Genomic DNA, 18,636 nt, shown 5'->3' on the forward strand with positions numbered 1-18,636 from the left:
GAAATGCCAAGAACAGGCATTTTGAAAACGTTTTTAATAGAGCGGGAACTAGAAGTGATGTCGTTTGGCGTGAAGTAAATAAACTTCTACGGCCGGAATCGCATAATAAGCAGGAATTTGAGCTGACAATTGATAACAAAGCTATTAGTGCTGAAGAATTAGCTAACAAATTTAATGAACACTTTACGTCTTTAACCCCAAGCACGCATAACATAAATGCAACTTCCTTTCTGGGTAGTCCCAATGCTTACACAGCTTTTTTTGAACCTGCTACACCAGAAGAAGTATACGCGATCTTTATGTCCTTAAAAAACAGCACATCGCGCGATATAGATGGCTTGCAGATTAAACCCATTAAATTTGTGCTTGATCTTTTGTTACATGTGCTTACTCACATTTTTAACATTTCCTTATTAAACGGCGTCTTCCCTGAGAAAATGCAACATGCCAAAGTGATTGTTATATTTAAGTCCGGAAACAAAAACCAGCTAACAAATTATAGACCAATATCTATACTTCCTGTAATTTCGAAGGGTCTCGAAAAGATCATTTGCGCAAGAATTAGATCATTTTGTCATAAACATAGCATACTAACAGATATGCAGTTCGGTTTCCGGCAGGGAATGTCTACAGAGCTTGCCTTGCTGACGCAAAAAGAAATAATTTTAAACAACTTTGAGAACAAAATGTCAACTCTAGGTGTATTCGTTGACTTTTCCAAGGCTTTCGATTCGGTTAACTATAATACTCTATCTTCAAAATTAAACCATTATGGCTTTCGCGGGACTCCCCTTAAACTTTTGAAATCATATCTTGAGCACAGAAGGCAGTGCGTCGCAATAGGATCAAAACTTTCTTCAGCAAGAGAATTAACACAAGGCGTTCCACAAGGAAGTGTACTTGGACCGATTTTATTTAACATTTATATTAATGACATAACGAATATTAGTCAACATGCACAGTTCTTAGTCTATGCGGATGATACTAGCCTTTTTTTCAGGTCACTTGCAAATATGGCAAATAAAACTTTAAACTTATTGCAAAAGTGGAGCAATCTAAACTCATTAGCAATTAATGCAAATAAAACTAAGGCTGTGTTGTTTATGCCACCACAAAAACAAGTAAACTGCAAGACTGTTCTTTACCTCGGTACAGAAAGGATAGAAATAGTTGATACTGTCAAAACGTTAGGTGTAATTTTTCACAAACATTTAGTTTGGGATGCACACGTTGAGCGTATTATGTCCACTTTGGCGAGAGCATGTGGAATAATCTGTCGATTACGACACATACTGCCCTCTAAGGTAAAACTAATGTTATATAACAGTCTCTTCCTTTCACATATTAGCTATTGCAACTTAGTGTGGGGTACGACATCACAAGCAAACATACGAAGCTTAAAAACACTACAAAAGAAAACTGTCCGACATGTTGTTAACGCACCGTTTGATGCACATACATTCGAGATATTTCGTGCTCTTAATGTGCTCCCTATTCAATATTTCTATGATTATAACCTAGTCTTAAAAATTAAAAAATATTTTCGCTGTAACAACAACGTTTTCACAAACTTGTGCAACTTAGTCTAATCAAGGGAAGCGTTATATGATTTCCGAAAACAGAGCCAGTGGGCATTACCTTTCTCAAGAACAAATTATGGTTTCCGGCGATTGCAGTACCAGGTGCCGAGAATATTAAATGTGATACAGGCTTCCCATACCGAACTAAATGCTATTACGAGAAAGGCACTGAAATTTAATTTCATTAATAATGGTCAAATTTTATAAATAACATTTGCCATTTTTATTTTTTTTAAATTTTTTATTCATTTTATTTTTTAGCATGTTCCAAACCTCGCTTTTCCATCGTTCCGCATTTTTATTTTGTTCCGCTGAACATTGCCGTTACATTGAGTTGAATTTTTGGTATTTTAAAGCGTTTTTGTTCAGGTGTTCCTTGTTATTTGTACATGATCTTTCTTTTCCCTCCACTTTTTTCTGTATACAGATGTATGCCTACATCTACAGATGCAAATATCTATAGATGCTGGGTTGGTGTAGATGCGCATTTGAATATATGTATACAGATGTTATAAATGTTCTGCTGTGAATATCAATATCTGTATGATATGAAATTGTTTTTGCACATATGTAACCGATTTTCTTTGTGAATATTCTGCAACTATTCGTCAAAGACAGGCGACAGGAACCTCGTCAAGCTGCGATTGTGCAGCTTTTTGTTCCTGCCCTTGCATTTTCTTTTTCTTTGCAAAGGAAAATGCGAAATAAAGTTTGAAAGTTTGAAAGACTTCCCTCCTATCTGTAGGAGGTGCTTGCGCTGGAAAAAAAATGTCAGAAATGTGAAAATGAGCACTTATGCGGCAGTGTCTTCATGTTGAAAAAAGCCCAATACTGCTAGAATATAATTTTTAGCTGAGTGCAAAGCAAGACATTTTTGCTACAAGCGGGTTGTGAGGCTGTGCTCTTTAATTGTAAATGTGCTCCACAACACTTGTGTTACTGGAAGACAAACACGAAGTGTATCAGATCTGTCTGTTCAGTACATTTCATGTTTGCGTTTGATCATCCTTAGTACTAAAACCATGTTTCATAATAACTACCTTGCCAAGCTTTCACCATCATTAAAATTACTGTAAGCGCACCAATTCTATTCACATGCAAATTTGCAGTGCATATTTAGGAGATGCAATATGACAGTGTGCAGGAAAGACAAATACACACACATTTGTGGCACAAAACAGCTACTGACATACCAACATGATATTTCCAGATTTTCATATTTCTGTTAAATGGACTGACAATATATATTTAGGGACTTAATTTCTTTAAACTGTAACGAAACGCTCACTCTCAGCAATGTTACTGTGGATATTTTGTAAAAAGCGTGTGGATATTTTGTAAAGAATATTTCTATTTGAGGAGCCTCTAAAAAAGAAGAGTCCCTCCTCTAGCAACACAGCACCGAGAAGTGAAAGCAATGCAGATAGCCCACTTTGCAAATTGTGAAAGCAGCCCATCATTATACTTTCACAGGAGTGTGCGCGACTGTGATCAACCATCTACATTTTGACCTTGTCAACCACTTTGGAAAATAAAAAGCTGGTACAGTAAGTTAGCGTTGCCAGACCTTACACCTGCATCATGGCTGGCTGGCCCCCATTGTCGTTATTTTGTTGATAGACTTGCCAAGCCAACTACCGCATTTACTCGCATAATGACTGCACTTTCTTGTCAGAAACATTGTAGCAAATTCAGGGGTGCGATCACTACGCGGGTTAAATTTCTCGCAAAAATAATGTTCTTTTCATCCCGCGTTTGCTGCGGGATGACAACAGGTCAACAAGCAGGCGGCTGCCGCTGAAACAGTGCGGGACACCAAAAAAATATGGCGGCCAGAGGAGCAAGCCGAACGCACCGAATGAGATTCTTGTTCTTCTTGCGAGTATATTAGGCGCACTGAAACAGTTTCTTCTCTATCAGTAATGAATAACATCGTTAATATCTGCAAGTTTGTGACAATAACATAGCCGTGTTCACTTTGAGGGGACAGAAACAGAGATGTGTGCGCGTAGCTGTCAGTGATATAGAAACACATGGCGGGCATGCTGCAGAAACTTCTGCATTAGTCTTCACTACTATCCTAATACGGCATGTTTCCGTTAAGCGTAGGCGAATATCTTAGCTATGTGACAAGCGTCAGCGTGTGAATAGGGTACACTTCCAACATATTAGTGTAAACATGGCCACTATATTGCCACTCGAGACTAGTTCCGGTTGCCTGCCCACGAGTGTAGACGAGAAAAATCGAAAGGAGCCTTTTTTGTTGTTGGTCAAAACCATAATGAAGCCTACAAATAATAAAGCCAAGGCAAGTTTGGTTGTAGCTTTTCTCTTTCATGGAAGTACGGAAAGTGATGAAAGGAATGAAATGGGGCATCTGCTTAAGAATGTTTGGTGCATGCAGACCGCTTGGTATGTCTTCATGAGTCGTTTGCGTAGCATTTGACAGTATTCGACAGATGGTAAGCACAATCACCATTAGCTTGACTTGGCACACAGCATATCGCTGCGACAAGTTCGGGGTACAATCATTACACGGGAAAGAAAAACAATATAATTTTGATGACAAAATTCAGATGTGCGATCATAATGCGAGTAAATACGGTAACTCATCGAAAACAAAGGCAGCGCCACTTTTATACTCGCGACTAACAAAGGCTTGTCTGCACATTCTAAGTGAAAGAAATAACAGAAAACGTAGACTGCACTTCAGTACTAATAAACATATCATGAACCATGTACACTAATGGGAAGTCACGCGATAGTCCTCCGATTCACGTTAAATAAGGAACAGCGCACTCAAAACGAAGGGAGACAAACACATCACAAACTCTGGCATTCAACTGGAAAATTAATTGAACAAATAGGTGAAAAAATTGGAGGACGCTTAAGCTTCGCCTTCAAGAGTGGAACGCGACAGCGTTGCCGTCGACCCGCCAAGGGCTGTAAGACAATGCGCTCAGACAGTGATCACTTACGAGGCGCCCCGCATCGGACTCTGCGCCCACCTATCACGAGGTGAGCGTCGAGCAACGCAGCGTTCGGCGCGGCAACGAAACGCGCGCCTGAACAAACGGAACGAAGCAAAGAACTCGGTGTCTCGGAGGGGGAAACGATCTACGCCAGCCAAACGTCGCGATCGGCAGGGGCAGAGCGATAGATAGATAGATATCTAAAGAAAGGAACGGCGCTTGATTCTGCAACCCGTGTGGGAGCACGGCGAAGCGTCGTCAGGGGAGAGGGAGTCGGGGACGCGAGGCGCCTGGCACCGGTCCGCGCACAGCCCCAATGCGCGCGCGGCGCGCCACCTTTCGGGGCAGCGCCGTACATTGAGAGAAGGGGGTCTATTGTTTGCCGCAAGATGGCTCTGCGTGTGTGGTAAGCGCAGAAGAAATGTAGCGGAAACGTACTTCGCTATTCGTGTAAATGCGACTTCTGTAAGTTACATGCTCATAATTACCGATATACACCGCAGTATAACTTTCTACGGCTCGTTTCTAAGGCAACACCGCATTCACTAGACGCGCTTTTGTACCGCTTTGAAGCATCGAACTCGTGGCTGAGTGGTAGCGTCTCCGTCTCACACTCCGGAGACCCTGGTTCGATTCCCACCCAGCCAATCTTGGAAGTTGCTTTTTATTTATGAAGTGCCTGCCATGATTTATCGCTCACGGCCAACGCCGCGGACGCCGACGCCGACACCCGACACCGACGCCGACGACACCGGCTTTTCTGCGACACGAGCTCCTTAACGCTATCGCGTTAATACACACTTGAATTGGGCATGTGCCTGCAAGGCAGTGAACAATTCGTGACGTGCATTCGTGGTTAGCTTACGTGATACCAAACAATAATGAATTAACAAAAATCAATACCAGCGAGCTGCTCTGCTATCAACGATTTGCTTGGTCTAAAAAGAAACTCTTTTTTTTCTTTTCACCAAAGGAAAAGGAAGAAGGTAGCTATTATGCCACACTTCACCCAGCTTTTGCAAAGGTTGAAAAAGGTGGGATCTTCGCATGGCCTAGATATGGTATTTTTTAGCAAAAAAAAATGGGTAGTGTCTGCGCAGTGGTAAGAAAACATGTGGAAATAGGTGCAAATGCAAAAGATGTCTGCCCTGTTAGGCGAACTGATATGTTTATGCCTTGCACCATTGCAATCATGTACAGCATCCCCCTCAGGTGTGGCCAAGTGTACGTGGGACAATTAGTTCAGTGTGTAAACGTGCACGTAAGGGAGCACCAAAATTGACTGAAAGGCACTGTCTGCTCCTCGCACTTCGCAATGCATTGCCGTGACTGTGGGTGCACTACAGAATTCACCACAACCTAGATTCTTTTTTCGCCACCCAGGCCAATTGACATGTGAAATTTGTGAGGCTTATAGAATACAGAAAGCAGGACCAGAATGCATTAGCCAGCCTTCAATAGCACTCCAACAAAAAGCAATTTCCGCTGTAGACCACGCAAATTGTTGATAGCCAAGCAGCAAAGTGAGTTTTTGTTAATTCATTATTGTTTAGTGTCACCTAATCTAACCACAAATGCATGTCATGAATTGTTCAGTGCCTTGCAGGTGCATATGCAGTTCAAGTGTATATTAACTCATTCATTCAATAAATATTCCAGTTGAAAGTGAAGTTGTGGTGTGTCTACGTTTCATTTCATCTTCCGTTTGCAGTGCGCTGTTCCTCATTTATCATAAATCAATACTAACACGACCGAGTTTTCCAGGGCTGTTATAAATATGCTCTTGCCGCATGGGGAGTCAAAGGTCTTTTTCCACGACTTTTTGTGAAGGATGAAGAATATAAATACATGTTTAATGAGAAAAAGATGGCTCGTTTTACCCAGTTTTCATAAGTGGGGTTTTCTCAATTCATGTTCTGAGCAGTTGTCTATCCCTTTAAATAAAGGTGCGGGACACTAAAACCCCAGAATTAATACTGGCAAACCCCAGAGCGCACTAAATAATTTATTGCAATAGATGTTCTACAGCCAGGTTTGGCTCAGCTTTCTCCCCCATCACATCATGGCACAGAAGGTAGCCACTTACGACAATGGAAGGTTTGACACTTGCTTTGACTTGCTTGTCGAAAGGATTAGAGGTTTCGGCTTCTACACAGAAGCCAGAACATCTAACCCCTTCAACAACATTATTTTGGTCAACGTTACATTTATTGCAGGTCTAACATGATCAGGAAGAAGCATGGTGAAAAACAACAGATGGCAACCAAGGTGAAAAAATATTTAGAACAATGTTGTGGACCCTTTGTGGGAGCCTTGTTCACTATGGTTGGCATTTGTTTTCACCATGAATGTTCATATGCAATGGTTCGAGCTGTTTGCAATTTGACCGACTTTCCCACCTAACCCTTGGCATTCAGGCATGGAAAATAAGCCCATAATAAATACTCATACATAATGTAGCATAGAAGCAGATAAAACAAGGTGCTGAAAAATGCAAGTAGCGAAATAAAAAGTAACAGTGGCTGCAGTGTATGTGTGTTTACATCCCTAAAGTAATTGCTAGTGTTCTGGAAAATGCTTTGAATCACTGCCTGAAACTACATAGTTGAGTTTGTTTCTTGGACTTGTAGCAGAAGAAAAAAAATGCCATAGTGCTGGTTAGTATGCAAGCAATGGGGCAATTTGACAGCCTGTACAGTAGACTCTGCAAATGTTGTTTTGATTACATATTCAATTGTAGTGCAATTTTGAAACAATTTTTTTTTTCAGAAAACCGCACATTAAAATGACTTAAATACAGTTACCGCCCCTCTTTTTCTGTACCGTGTCCCACTTGTTTGTACTGATATTTATCATTCACAATGGACCAACTAGTCCAACAAAAATAATTTATTCACAAGTGTTCTGCATTGCGTCCTTTTACAGAAAGCTGGCACAGTTTGCACTTTGTGTCAGCAATACTTTCTATCATCTCGACAACCTATTCTTGAGTCAAATGTATCTCTACAGAGAGAGCAAGCCACTAAGGTAGCTTATTGGCTATGACGTTGCCGAGCTTAAGCTCACACATTTGATCCTGGCAGCCACTGGCACGCTGCTATACTAGTGTACACTTACATTTATATGCATGCTAAATGTAGGCGCAGTCGAGATATGCCATTAGAAACAATCCAGCAGGGAAGAAAAATTTTTTCTATAAAATCTTCAGTGTGTGCGACGCTTAATAGGTAGTTAACATAGAACCCACAGCATGGTTCATGAAACAGCACAGAACATCTACACATTACATAGCCTTATAATTAAAAATAAATGGGCAGTACAAACCAAGGTGGCAGCCACAGCCTCGTCGCCTACCGCTGCCTCTGCTGCCTCTAGCTCCTCCAAGCTGTTGGCAGGCAGCCGAGGTAGACTGGCAGGCACCGTACACTGGGCAGGTTGAGGCGTGGTACGGGTCCTGCCTAGAGACTCAATTTCATGAAGCCTGTCAGACATGAACCGTACCTCGTGCCTCAACTGCTGCAGCTCATGATGCAGCTCTCTGTTTTGCTGCCTCACCTCTAGCTGCACCCGCAGCACCCGCAGCATCACCGCTGAAACACAAGAAGATTTATTTCATAGCAGAAGGAATGCACTTGTGGCACATTTGATTGCTTGTTCCAGAGCACACTGGTAAATGTAAAAGTACCAGGATTCGTACAGGTCTCAGCGACAAAAGTTCACGGGTATTCAAAGACTTTCAAGGCCAAGCCAAAGCCTTTTCAGGTTGCAGAACAGCATCACATGTGCCACTTTTTACTATAACACTTCCAAAACACTTTAGGTAACTTTATTGCACCATAAATACAAAAAGTTATATTCAACATGTCCAGCCTTGATCACTCGCAAGTTCCTTACTTCTAGCATCTAACGAGGCATGATAAAAGCACCATAAACATGGGATGGCAGCCAACCCCAAGTGCCGGTGTCTTGCTCTTGCCCACTGTGGGGTTTTCCAGTTCTATGCAAGTCATACGAAACGAAATGCCTGAGCACTGCAAAAGCTACGGCAGAGCGAAGCATACCTACAACCCTTCACCTAATAAATGTCACCGTGGTGGGCTGTTTAAATTTGAATTCGTGTGCTCACGAAGATGCCACTACTTCCCATTTTGGCACCAACAATGCACCAAAACTCTGAGGCTGTTCCTAAACTTATGGTGGAGTGCAGTGTTGCATACCTTTGCTGTCCTAGTCTACCAGATAGCTACATGCAGCTTTTACACACAAAGTAACAAGCCACATTTTTTTCACTTATTATGGCAATGGTACAATTTCTGACAAGTGAACGAAACATTGTATTTATGTGCACTCATAAAGAGTTCCGGCCATGATTTTGGCACACCTCAAAGATATGCAAGTTCGGAAGCAGACGACCTGTTCCAGTAGGATATTTGCGTTCGGGCAGGCATGCTATGTGCCTGGAGCCATGTTGCCCGGAGGCAAATTTACAGTTGTTAGTGCAGGGGTGCGTTACACTTTCGGAGGCGAAAGACATTTGTGAAATGTGCGGGCATTTGCGCCTTGAATATCTCACTGCCTAGGCACTATGGAGAAGTTTCTTTGCTTGTGTTGTATGCATCTGTCCCTGGACGTGCCTGCATTGTCGAGTGGGGTCAAGTTTACGCCCGGACGCTGGCGCGGTGAAACAGGTGACGCAGTGGGTACCGATGCCCAATTTGAAGATCGCTGTGCCGGACAAACTCTCTTGTGCTTGCAGTGCTCATGCTGAGTCAGTCGTGCTGGATGATATCTTCCTCGCGCCAGCCTTCAATATAATATCACCTATTGTCCCAGGGGAGAAGTAGGGACCATGTAGTTGAGGCCGAGCCGCATATAATGAAAATCTAGAAGGCACAGTGCCTAATCCTCACGGCGTGACATCAAAGCGTCGCCTGTGGAGTTTCAGGCAATAGCGTTCATCCACAGTTGCTAAGGTGCCGTGTGCTTATTTCACTCAAAGAGGATCAGTCAAAAATGCTGCTGAAATGTCACGAAGAGCAATGTCACGAAGAGCAGCATATGAAAAAGCCTGCAAGAGCAAAGATAGTGCTCGAGGAGAGCATGCCTAGCCTCTACTACAGCCCCTACTGCTCCCCAAGAAAAATCGGTGGTTTTTTGTTTTTTAGCGTAGAGCACTGCAAAGCGCCAAAAAGGTATAATCCAGCATGACTGACTCGGCACTAACGCTGCATGCGCGAGAAAAGTCTGATGCACCTTTAGACACAGCGATCACCAAATAGGGCGTCCGTTCCCACTGCATACCTGCTTTACAATGCTGGCAGCCAGCGTCGGAGCTTAAACTCAACCCCACTCCACAATGCCGGCACACATAGGGACAAATGCATACAAGGCGAGCATAGAAACTTCTCTGTAGTGTCTAAGCAAAGTCACATATTCAAGGAGCAAAAGCCCCGAGATTTTCTCTTGCTCCTGCTCTTACTCGCAACTGCACAGAAACGTCGGGTGCCTCAGGAAATGCCACACCCTGCTGTGGTTACTAGCGATTGTAATGACACTGCCCGGAAACCACTCAGAGCACCTCAGCGAGCCATAATGAACTTGATACCGCAGCGACTGCGGTATCAATGTTCCATAGCAGATACAGCTACATGCTACTGTATTGCTTTTGCTCTGGTGCACGACAGGGCTGGAGTGCATGCTTATGCTCAATTCTGGCCATGCTAAGTGGTCTGGATCGGCTTTGAATTGCACCAACTTGTCCTACGGGTACAGTAGCCACATCCAAATGCTGCATTTAGAGGCACTGTCTACAGTTTAATAATAAGTCTATCAATTCATCTATGCAGGGGCAGCCAGTGGTGAGAGTGAGCTAGCAAGTGAACATGTGGTCTCACCTTAAGTCTCTTGTGGTTCAAGGCTAGTCAAATGTTCTCGAAATGAATCGAAATTAGCGAGACCTGACGGATACAATACCAATAAGCAGTGTGGCTAGACAATACTTGGGCTTCTTCTAGAAGTAATCGTATTTTATAAGAATTCAAAATGCAGATTTTCTTTAACCACACCACAGGCTTAGTGAAAAACGCCTTCTGCAGATAGCACACGCTACTGTACCTCAGCCAAATTTTGCACTTGTGTGCAGCACGTGCAGCTCAAGAAGTGGAGTCCGGAGTCATCTTTTTCTCAAACCTTTTTTTCAACAGAGGCCTTCTCCTCAAGCTTTTGGGGCTGCTGGCAACTGCCCCTTGACGTCAGTGTGCACATTCCCAGACGGCGCTGCCATTGGCCCATAGCCAACACCAATTGAAGAAATTGTGCACTTCTTCCTGGCTGTTACTGGGTAAATCTATAGACACAGTTTACTAAACAGGCTTGAATAAGTGAAAAGCTGCACTTCCAGGAGAAGCCAACTATCGTCTGCTTACACTCAGCCGCACCCACACGCATAGAAATGATATTTTGGCCACAGTGCTTATCAGTGTTGTAGCAGTAGGGCCTAGCTAATTTCGATCAGTTTTGAACACTGAACTAGCCTCGAATGACACATAATTCGAACACAGCCTCGAACCACACATACAAAGGCCACACTTCGCATGAATGGCAGTTAGCATCTACAGTGGACGCACACCACTGCAAACCTAGGCTGGGCTAACATTGCTTTCAGCCAGTCCTGGCTAGACACCTTGACAGATATCGCTTCGTAATGAACTTATGCGAAAGCTTTGAAATGCACAGTTTGGATTTGTGTACTATCACTGCAGGACAGCAAGTCCACACCACGTAGCATGGTCAGACTAGGCGCAAGAGTGAATGTGCAATCCAATCCTGCCATGCATATAGCAAGTGAACTACATTTGCATGTGGTTGTGTCTGTTGCCTAGCGTACAAACTGCGAGAAAACTCTCCTTGCTATCTACATGTAGCACCATGCAACATTTTCTGTTCCCCATATGGAAACTGGTGCTCAGGGGTTTCGGGGATGGGACTATAATTCAAAAGGAAAGGACATTGCTGCTGGAGCGCTTAACTGAAGGACTTCCAAGAGGGCTTTCAGCAATAGGAAGAGAGGTGGAACCAAGCTATTGTGTCTAATGGGGAGTACATTGAAGGTTAGCAAAATTATTTCTTTAAAGCATACGTCATCTTTTTTACTTAAGCATCTAAGGATTGGAAAACATCTGCCTGTAGAAACTTTGCACCATACCTATGGCACTTATATAAGATAGCCATTGAACACATTGTGCTCTTCTTAAAATATGATGCCGGAGAGACATTTCAAATAACATAGCGATGTCGAAGCCTAAAGCTTTCTGTTGCAGAAAGATACAGATAACATTTGGTCAATAATATCTGAATTGACCCCCTCCTTCGCACCTCCCCTTCCCCTGATGGATCCACTTCCTGGGAGCGGCAAATCTTTACGGTTATTTTAATAAATGTTTTAACAACAACATTTGCGTCATACCTTTAGGTGCGAAGAATGAATTGTCGGATAACAGCAACTTCGAAATTAATCAACTTTTATAGGCTATGTAAAGATGTAAGGAGACTGACGCATCATCTCCTCAGGGCCTCCAATTGCAACTGGCTCCAGGGATGCGCCTGTGATGCTCTCATGAGCTGGTGCAGCTAGGGCTGAGGAGCAACAATCCACAATTAGTGCCAGAATAACAGAGCAACAAACTGCTATTTTTTATAGACCTATATATAAACAAGAAGACCCCAGCCCATGATTCGTAGCAAGAAACTTTGTGGGCACACATTTCCTTCATTTCTATATTGCCTAAATATTGTACAATTACAGACATTCTGCTTAGTTCTGGCATAATGTGTGCATAGCATAGCAGCCCTTGCATCCCTAGTGTAGTAATCATTGTAACCAGCTTGAAATATACCAATAGAAGTGCTATTTCCATCCTTGTTTTGCATAAGCATGGCAGTGACCGAGTGCAGACAGGAAACGCCATGCACACATAGGAAAGAGGGCATACGCAGTGGTGCTTTTGTGAAGTTCTTGATTTGATGTGTCCAAATTTTCTACGACATGAAACATTGAGAACGCCAACTGCTCTTGAAATAGCATTGCACACAATATGGTGCGATATCAAAACAAAGTTGCTTGTTAACTTCCGAGTTTCGTATAGCGATCTGGTGGAGTTACAAAAACGGGACTCAAGGGAGGCCATCATCACAATGTACAGCACAATGTACAATAAAGCCGAAAAGGCATACAAAGAAGTTTGTTTTGGGGGACGCTGTTTTTAAATGCACTATTAAAATCACTTTTCAAACTTCCCTGTGACAAAGGATGAGAGCTTAGCATACAATGGGCCATTTTATAGATTGTAGGAACTTCTTAAAATCTCTCTAAACTTCTTGCGAACAATTAAAGGTTGCCTTCCTGGAAGAGCTCTAGGCATGTGTAAGCACATAGCCCGTTTGATAGCTACATTTAAAGGGGCCCTGGAGAACATTTTTCGAGATCTGAGAAACAAATTTTTCCGATGAGTGCAGCATCTTTCAAGGAACATAACTCAAGAAGTTTTTTTTTAAAAAGGCCTCGTATAAGCAAAGGAATTAGGAGCATGATATATACGTTCCTTATTACCCCTCAATTCAATGGTTCTTTCCAGCAGGGGCAGTGCCAGTAACAATGACAGGTCTATCACACCTCACCTTTACTTTTCCAAAGCAAACTTATGGATGGGCCTCAGAAAAAACATTCGAGTGATAAAAGAGTGGCGATGCATTAACAATTGTCAGTTTTGACTTCCTAATAATCTGTACTGAATCTGGCAGGGTGTGAGCACAAGTAATTCATCTAAAAAAATTTCCCAATGACCATTCTCTATCAGCTGGTACCATATAATGTCAACTGGAAGCTGGCCACCGCTTAAAAAAAATGGAGAGCAGAAGCCTTCTGGAAAGTTGACCGTACGGACTGCTTGTTAGCTCCATCTGCTACATGCAGAATGTTTGCTTGGTAAGATCAACAGGTGGTTCAGTGCTGCTTTAGAGCATTAAAATTGCAAGAGAGTTTCAGTGTCATCTGCTTTTATATTTGTCGCTCAGATAAGCCAAAACAAAGGCCGACTTGTGCATATCGGTCTGCACAGCAACACAGTGACAAGCTTTGCAGCCACAGGCAAAATGAAGGTGCTACTACAGCAGACATCCATTAAGTCAACTCCAATGTATTATATCCCAACCAAAGGTTGTGGCTGAAGCCCATACATTTCCATGGGACGAAATTTTTTGTTATTCAGATCCTAAAATTCAACTTTGTCGGAGAATTCATACTTGGCTGGTCATCGCACATGTGTTAGACCCTAATGGTGACTGCATTGGTTTTAAGAACCCTAATAAAAAGACCAGAGTTGTTCAATGAAACACATTGCATAGTTATTTTATAAAAAGCTTACAGGGCGGTGCAGGCAGCTCCAGTCGAGGCGATGCAGCTGCATCCTTGTCTTCATCCCCATGGCAAGCATCATTGCCTGAAGATTTATGCATGTACAATTATTTTTGAGGCACTATACAGGGTGTTTCACATAACTTCAGCCAAACTTTGAAAATATGCGGAACGAACCAAGGTAATGTTGCTTGCCATCGCTAGGAGCTCCTCAGATTATTTTTACATTCTGCTTAAACACATAATTAGTCTTAATTAACTTTCCAGTATTAAAACTAAATGAAAAGTGTCAGTTGTAGAGCAACATGAGAAACTCCCGATACAGCTTTCTGTTGCTCCATACATGCTACATAAAAGTGTTTTTTTCGAGAGTGAAACAAGCCCGCTAATACACGCAAAATTGCCACACGACTGGCTGCTCAAGGCACTTTGCGTGTATTCGCAGGCTTCTTTCATACTTGTAAAAACAATTTTACGTAGCACGTATTGAGCAACAGGAAGCTGTATCGCGAATTTTTCATTTTCTACAATGTTGTCATTGGCACTTTTCATCTAATTTGAGAAGATGATTAATGAAGTTAGAGAGAAATAAAAAAAAATCTCAGTATCACCAAGCGACAGCAAAAAACATTAGCTTGGTTTGGTCCAGCTACATGGCATTTGCATATTTTAGTTTGACTCAAGTTAAGTGGAACACTCTGTATACTAAATTAACAATTCAGAATTTTTCAAGGCAAAGGTAGTCGTGAAAGAAAAGTGGGCTGCTTAAATAGGATGAAGCTCAAAAAAAAGGGGGGGAGAGAAAATCCATACAGCTTCCTTGAAGAAAAGAAAGGTACTGCAGTAAAAGAAAGATTATTTTGGTTCATGTACTCAACAATATACCACCATTTTTGGGACAGTTATAGAGCTACCCAGGAGGCAAGCACATGGCAACACAAGGTTAAATTAATCTGGAAGTTGCTCTACTGTATCCTGCTAACGTTTATTGCATGCACTTCGACTTGCCAGTTCTGCCTGATGCCTACATCTGCTAGCTTCCTGGTCAGCCGTCAGCAAAGCGACTGCTCTGTAAATGTAGCCCTGATCTAAATTTTCCTTCCTCTCTCCCATAAGCACAAGCATTAAAAAAAAGGAAAGAAAACAGAAGCAATTACCCGACTGTTCCGTAGTGTCCACACCAGACAGAGCTTCTGCTCTTTTCGCTCTTCTTGTTGCCTTGTCATAAGTGCCTTTGAACAAAGAACAAATATTTCAATACAGATTATAACGGACACTAGAACAAGCAAGCTGCTAAGCTGTGCAGGCAACATTCTGCAACCGACAAATGTCATGAACAAGAAATTTGTGACCACTGAAAATGCCCATAGCAAACTGCAGACATTGTGCACAAGGTTGCACAGCTATGATGACATCAAAGTATCAGTGGTACAAATTAACATAACACAGGAACTGAAGAATGACACTGAAGGATTAGTTTGCCATTGCTTTTCTTATTCTTTGCAAGTTTTCAGTTCCACAGTGCCCACAGCCAATGTTATCACACATCAGACTGTCATGCCCCTGAGAATATTTTAATAAAGAAAGAGCCAGTTATTACAAGTCCCTTTCACAATGCAAAAATGCAGATTGCATTTGCTATAACTTAGAATGGAAACATTCAAATGGCAAAGAGGTGCAAGCCTCTAGGTGCACTGTTTATAAATTTATATGTTAAACAAGCTCTTGAAATTTCTAAGCTAGTTTTACACCTGAAAGCTATCGGTCAAAAATGACAAGAGTGAATGAACTGCACAAAAGTGCGCTGTTAATATTCAAGCCATTGCTAATTATAAGGCTACAGGCACTGCAAGTTAGACAGGAGAAAATTGTTCATAAGAAGACACCACAAAGGCTTGTTTAATTTTCTGGACATGCTAACAACAATCACAACTTTATTTTATTTAATATATATTTATTATTTACACGACTTCATCATGCATAAACCTTAAAACAAATTTTAAGGGGGGCACGACGGAACTGTGTTCGTCCCAACCACCGTGGTCTTAAAGGGACACTAAAGAGAAAAATTATTTCTTCTGCATCAGTAAATTACTCATCAGCATACACAAAGAAAAGTAAGTGCATGTTCTTCAGAGTCCAGTTGAACTAAACTAGTATTCATAATGCCCAACATCCATGTAGCAAAGCTAAGTAATGAGACAATGTTTTATTTGTTCTAATTGTCAAGATGTCAATTAGGTAAATGCCATCAGAACAGGCTGTTTCCAGCAAGGAACGCATTATGTGCTTATTCTTTCTAGCAATGAGCGCCCCCCCTCCCCCACAATATATGAAAAAGATAATGTGCATGCATTTGCACGGCCATGAAACTGTCTTGAGTAAGCAAGCTGTCAATTTCCTCCCTTCTGTTGCTTCCGAGCTCCGATATTTATTTATAACGCAAATATTCTTTCCACAATGCACCAACAGCTCCCCGGTATTATTAAATACCAATACAAAAAAAAATCCACAACTCTGAGTGGTGAGCCTGCGACGAACAGTTTACTGTTCTGCTGAGACTGTTGGATGGCACTGCAACCTTTTGAACCTGGGTGCGCAGACACATGGTATGAACTGGGGAGGCAGAGTTAACTTGTGACACAGGTGTGGATGGTAATGTAAATGATATATTTTGCAACGACCAGCAAGAGACGGTAGAGTACAAACAGTATTGTTCGATATCATTTTAATAGCATGCGATGAACTTTCCTGAATTGAATCCCATATTGATGCAGAACATTCAAGCTTTGATCTAATTAATTAATTATATAAGAGATGCTTCAATGAAGAACGATATGGAAAAACTGCGACGAACATATCCAAGCAAATGGTTTGTCATTTACAATGTATGCTATGTGCACATCCCAAGTTAGGTTAGCGGTGATATGTGGGCCAAGATGTTTATACGAAGATGTATGTTCCTGTAATGTTATTTAGAAGATAAACAGGCATTGTGTTAGTAGATCTAGACACACAAATATACACTTAGTAATGTCTAATTCCAGTGTGTCAAAAATTTAGAACTGCGTCACCTATTACAAGATCATTTCAGTCTTATATTTAATCTCACATGTCCAAAGCAATACCAAAAAATACTAAATCAAGCAAAAGGCCGATTATGTTATGAATGTAGTCACTTACTGCACCTCGCCATCACGACAATGGAATACATTCCCCAATCTTGTTGTGGGGCAACTTTGTTCTGGATCATGTTAATTACTTCTGACTCCCTGACACATTGGGGACAGAAACACAGCTCGTCATTTTGTGTCAGCCACAATGTTGGCACAACTGCCAAGCTGTCCTCGTCAGGGAATTTCACGACCCTATATGGTTTCGGCATCCTGCATAGACAAAGCAGTTGACGAGGTGGCCAGAAGGTTGTACCGATTTCATTCACTCATAAAGCACTGCGCAAGTCAAAATTCAGGCCAAGAATGCTGCTGCAACAACACTCAGGCTAGAACTTCTCAGTAAGAATTCAATATCTAATGAGATGAGGAACTGAGGGGACCAATCTTTGGTTACAACTATATGAAACCAGCAGACAATAAAGCAAAGAAATGGAAAGGAAGAAAGCATAAAAGTAATTGTGAATTTTAATTTAAATGGAGAAATTATCAGGAAAAGGGAAATGAGCGTGGACAAGAAGGCAACTGGACAATGTTGGAAACAAACCCACCAGCTCCCACATACACTGCTATAACATTTGTGCTGTGGCAATTATCCTCCCATCGACCTATTTTGGCACTTGCTCTTGTGTACAAAATCTGGCAATGGAGTTTTAGCCAGCACCGTTTCAGGTCATGGCAGCAGACGAAGCATATGCTGTTTTAACCACAGGAACCATTCAGTAAAAGAAACTTAGGAGCAGGCACCTGGTAATGCAGATGTGGTTACGGCTGCCATCAGCCGCAAGTTGCCTTTTCATCAACATTAATTTCTCATTATACTTATTCAAAACAAGAGCCATCTGTCTGTTAGATTCATTATGTTCTGCGAGGAAACAGACCATGTAGGTATCAGTCATGGGAGCAATATTTGTACAGGAGGTGCTTCGTAATCCCTCGCTGGTGAAATAGTGAATAGGCATCTCCATATATCAACCCATGAGTCCCTAGAGAAATCCCCTGTACTGCAGACCCCTTACCCCGAGCGAGCCCTCAAAGCAGACATAACACACTCCCAACTTCATATACATTGAAGTTGATAATAAGTACCATCACAGCAGCAGAAAATTACTGGGCAACTAGAGAATGCAAACCAGGTTTGCCTTAGGCTAGAAGATGGTGCAACACCTTATTCTGAACACAATAGGCAATTTGAATCGGAAGGCAGCTACACTAAAATGCTGTTCTCAGAACAAAATAAACTTGTTAACTGACTCATCTTTGCATTTCTTTTATGAAAAAAAGACAGAATGCACCATTGTCTGCCTAAGCAGATACCTCTATTGAATTGTGACTTTTTCAAGATCTGAAATGCTTTGTTATGCATGTTAACAAGCCATAGTATGACAGATAATCCTTGTCACTCTGACAGACAAGTGCAGCCAAGCTAGGTCTGGAACAGAATCCAATTTCTGAATTAGACTTTGGGAAAAAGTAAATTAAATTCAGAAGTCAGGCTC

This window comes from Dermacentor variabilis, unplaced genomic scaffold (assembly GCF_050947875.1).
Source record: "Dermacentor variabilis isolate Ectoservices unplaced genomic scaffold, ASM5094787v1 scaffold_14, whole genome shotgun sequence".
Classification (NCBI taxonomy): Eukaryota; Metazoa; Arthropoda; class Arachnida; order Ixodida; family Ixodidae; genus Dermacentor; species Dermacentor variabilis.